The 4,609-nt window shown below is 54.5% G+C and overlaps 1 long non-coding RNA gene across 1 annotated transcript; it reads left to right on the top strand.

The window, feature by feature from the left end:
- The first annotated feature begins 2,040 nt into the window (after nt 1-2,040).
- LOC125911019 (uncharacterized) lies at nt 2,041-4,609 on the top strand. The gene is made up of 2 exons (XR_007454228.1): nt 2,041-3,086; nt 3,521-4,609. It is a non-coding gene; the product is annotated as an uncharacterized LOC125911019 (long non-coding RNA).

The following is a 4,609-nucleotide window of genomic DNA, read 5'->3' as shown; positions in this document are numbered from 1 at the left end:
GAGAGAGAGAGAATTCCAAACAGGCTCAGCACAGAGCCGGATGAAAGGCTCCAACCCACAAACTGTGAGATCATGACCTGAGCAAAACCGAGAGTGGGAAGTTTAACCGACTGAGCCTCCCAGTCGCCCCTCTGCCTTTTCGTGTAAATGTACAGATTCATTACAGGTTCTGGATATGAATTCTTTGGGGGCTATTCGTATTGCAGGTATCTTCTTCCACTCCGTGGCTTGTGTTTTTACTGTCTTAACGGTGTCATTTGATGAAGAGAAATTCTAAATGTTAATACACTTCAATGCATCCGTGCTTTTTGTGTTAAGAAATCTTTACCTTCGCCAATGAAACTATTCTCCTAGCAGTTCTTCCAAAACTGTACTGCTTTATCTTACACATTTGCCTTCCCGCCCTTCTGGAATCTTAGCTCCTTCGCCAAGTCTCAGTTGATGGTGGTGAGCCGTGGTGGGAGGGGGGCTGGCGTGGGGGTCCCGAAGCCCATCCCGGGGCAACGGCCCCTCTCTTCCTCCGCGCCTCCGTCGTGCCCCCCCGAGGCCGCCCCGGCCACCGCGGCCAGCTCCTCCCGCTTCCCGCAGGTCGCGGCCCCCGGCCTGGGCGGGGGCCGGGGGAGCCGGGAGCCGGGGCGTGTGCCCCGGAGCCGCAGCCCGCAGCCCGCAGCCCGCCCGTCGGGGGCCGCCCCACCCGGCGCGGGCGGGACGCGCGGCGGGGCGGGAACTGCGGGGCCGGGGCCAATCCCCGCGCGGCCGCCGGCGGTTACCCCCCGACCCCCTCCGCGTCCTCGCGCCCCGCGGCCGCTCGGGCGGAACGAGGAGCGCCCGTGCCGGGGGAGGCCCCCGAGGGGCCGGGGCGCGCCGCCAGGCCGGGTCTTAGCCGGGGGACTGGGGGGGGGGGGGGGGGGGGAGGGCAGGAGGGGGAGGTGACGGGGACGGTGCCGAGAGGGGACGCCACCCGGCGCCCACCCGCCGCCCCTCGGCGCCCGCGTAGACGCGGCGCCTCCCCGTGGCCCCAGGGCTGCCCGGGTCCGGAGGAGCTAAGGGTGGGCGGGGGCTTCCCCCTGGGGCGGAGGTCTGGAAACGAGGTGGACCAAGCCCTGGCCGGCACGCTGCCCACCTCCTCCTCCGAGCCCCCACCTGCCCCTCCGAGCCCCCACCTGCCGCTGCGAGCTCCCTACCTCATCCTACCCGGATCCCCCCCACGTCCTCCTCCCCAACCATCCTCCTCCCCCCCGCCTTCCTCCTCCAAGCCCCCCACCCCCCCCCACCCCCGTCTCCCTTGGTTCACAGAAGCTGCGAAGGGGGCTGGGGAGGAGGCTGACCTGACCTGGCGTTCCCTTGCTGTCCTCCCTCATCGGTGACCGAGGTCAGGACGGGGCCCCTGTGAGTGGACAGATGTCAATTGGCAGGAGCTGGGGGGAGGCCGCTTCTCCCGGGACATCCTTGGTATCAGACCCTTAGCATCCCAGGTTATTTCCAGAAGTCTCTCTGAGATGCCCATAAGAAACTGGAGGCTCTTCTCCAGCCAGCGACCCTACATTTTGGGGGGGCCCAGGGGTCCCTAGCCTAGCAGTGTTGCTGCCCGCACCCGGCTTCTGTATCTGGAAGGTGAGGAAAAGAGCCCCTTCCCACCAGGTCCTTTGCAGAGTGCAGTTCCCGCCCCTCAGACAGCCCTTGAACTGCCCTATTTTGAACCGGGTCCTAGATTCCCTCCCTCCTCTCCCCCACCACACGAATCAAACTGGTGCAGGGTTGTATGAAGTAGAAAGAGCCCTGTTCCCACCCCCACCCCATCCTGTTGCCCCAGGACAGCTGTTAACAGTTGTCTGATAGGTTTGTGGGTTGAATCCCATCCCTCCCCAAATTCCTATGTTGAAATCTTAATCTTAGCCCCTCCAACCTCACAATGTGACTTTAATTGGAGACAGGGTCTTTACAGAGATAAAATTTAATTGAGGTCATCAATTTAAATTTAATTTAATCCACTCCGACTCCTTGTAAGAAAGAGGAATTTTATTTAGAGAGAGAGAGAGAGGGAGAGAGAGGGAGAGAGGGAGAGAGGGAGAGAATGTTAAGCAAGCTCCACGCTAAGCAAGCTCCACGCTTGGTGTGGAGTCAGACTCAGGGCTCAACCCCACGACCCTGGGATCGTGACTTAAGCCGACTGAGCCACCAGGAGCCCCAAGAAAGAGGAAATCTGAAGGCAGAGGCATACACACAGGGAGAAGACGGGGTCCACTCGCTAAGGAGAGTGGCCGGGAACAGAGTCTCCCACGCAGCCTCAGAGAGAACCGACCAACTGCCCGCACCTTCATCTGGGGCTTCTAGTGTCCAGAACTGAGAAGCACACTTTTTTTTAAGCCACTCCACTTAGAGCAGCACTTCCCTCCGGCAGCCCTAGCAAACTAATAGATACGATATGCTTGTAAATATTTTCTAGTAGTTTGGAAACTCACCTCTGTCTAAACTCACTGTTTTTACAGAAATGCCATTATCTTATTCATGCCACCATGCCACTAACTTTTCCCTTTTATGATACATGATGTGCATCTGCTCCTTTTTTTTTTTTTTTTTTTTATTTTTTATTTTTGAGAGAGAGACAGAGCGAAAGCTGGGTAGGGGCAGAGAGAGGAGGAGACACAATCCGAAGCAGGCTCCAGGCTCCCAGCTGCCAGCACAGAGCCCGACGTGGGGCTCGAACTCATGACTCACGAGATCGTGACCTGAGCTGAAGTCGGACGCTTAACCGACTGAGCTACCAGGCGCCCCAGCATCTGGTCATTCTTGTAAGTAGCTGCTCAGGGGCACTCCCTGCACCCCCTGCCTTTCTTTCCCCAGGACTCTCTGGGTGGAGACTTCGGTGACTTCCAGGCTGCTGCTCTGAAAACAATACGGCAGTGATGGGGTGATATTTCCACCTATCTCCCACCGGCCACCCACGTGGAGGCTGGCTGTCCTCTAGAGGCCGGCTGGGCCTTCCTGGGGCTCAGGTCTCCCTCCTCCGAGCTAGAGGATTCGTGGCCGGTTCCTTCAGGATGAGCTGGTGGCACGACGGCCACCTACACCTTTAACTCTGCCAGGTACATTTTGAGAAACCTAAGGTTTGTGGTTTTCTTTATCCAGATCATGCCCATTTGCCATTAAGGTCATTTAAATAGTTTACGTGTCTTTCTGCCCCACCCTCCACCCCCTCGTTGTAAAGAGGGTTGTTGGGGCACCTGGGTGGCTCAGGCGGTTGAGCGTCTGACTTCAGCTCAGGTCATGATCTCATGATTCATAGGTTCCAGCCCCACGTCGGGCTCTGTGCTGACGGCTTGGCTCGGAGCCTGGAGCCTGCTTCGGATTCTGTGTCTCCCTCTCTCTCTCACTGTCTCAAAAAATAAAACTAAAATAAAACATAAAAAGGGTTGCTTGATAACGTCTAATCGGTTGCTATTGGTATGGAAAACATACCTGTTGATTTTTTTTAGCAGGGTCCCTGTGTTCATCTCCCTTATTATTTATTCCCTTTTAGTTTTCAGTGGCCGGCTTGGATGTTCCCAGGAGTTGATCGCATTGTCTCGTTATGTAATGGTCATGTTGCCTCCTCCTTTCTAATATTCTATTTCTGATGTCTGCCTTATTCAGCCAGGCAGAACTTCCAGAATAATACCAGGTAAACCGGCGAGGGGGGAATATCTTTGAATCTTTCTTCATCCCACTCTCTGTGGCCCCTCCATCCTGTCCTCCTGGTAATCTGTGAAAGTGCCCCCGGGGGCTGTGCTCCCAGCCCCTCGGATGGAGTAGTGACTGCTTCCCCCACACCCTGCGTTGGGGCCGGCCGTGAGGCAGACCGCATTTTCCTGTAGAAAATGTCTATTCAGAATCCGTGAGTGGACCTGAATGCACTGGATGGATAGCACCTGGGGGGACAATTGTACGGCACAGGGATTTGACCTGAGGCTAATCTATTATCACCATCGGTTGCCATTTAGTTCAAAGTGACTGTCTTCTGGGAATTCCGAAAGGCTTTGGAAGCATGGTATGGATTGCTTGGGTTTTTGGGGTTTTTTTTTTTTTAGCTTTTATTTATTTATTTCGAGGAAGAGAGAGACAGAGACAGAGAGAGAATCCCAAGCAGACTGCATTGTCAATGCAGCCTAGCGCAGGGCTCGATCTCATAAACCATGAAATCATGACCTGAGCTAAAATCAAGAGTCAGATGCTCAACAGACTGAGCCACCCAGGTGCCCCAAATCAAGGCACACCGGATCGATCCCTGTCCAGGGAAAAACTTAACGTTTCTTCATATTTATTCCTGTAGCCAGTAGCAGCCTTAAAGCCACTTATTTGATAAGACCTGTACTCCAGGTGAAGGATTGATCGTGTTTAAAGGAGACCTTTGTATTGCTATGAAGACAATATATACACAAAATAAATGAAAGCTTAAAAAACAGAAAATTCAAAGTCCTGCTACCCTGACACAAAAATTATATTCCTTTTTTGTTCATTTACATCTTGTCTCTGCCCGTCTATTTATCTTTTTCAGAATTGCAGTCATTGAGTTAATACAATTTGAGCATTGTTTGCTTCATTTAATAAATGCGCTCGTGGTTCTATGTAA

Source organism: Panthera uncia (genome assembly GCF_023721935.1).
Source record: "Panthera uncia isolate 11264 chromosome C1 unlocalized genomic scaffold, Puncia_PCG_1.0 HiC_scaffold_3, whole genome shotgun sequence".
NCBI lineage: Eukaryota > Metazoa > Chordata > Mammalia > Carnivora > Felidae > Panthera > Panthera uncia.
Note: the sequence above shows the minus strand (reverse complement) of the source record. Positions and strands in the feature narration are given on the sequence as shown.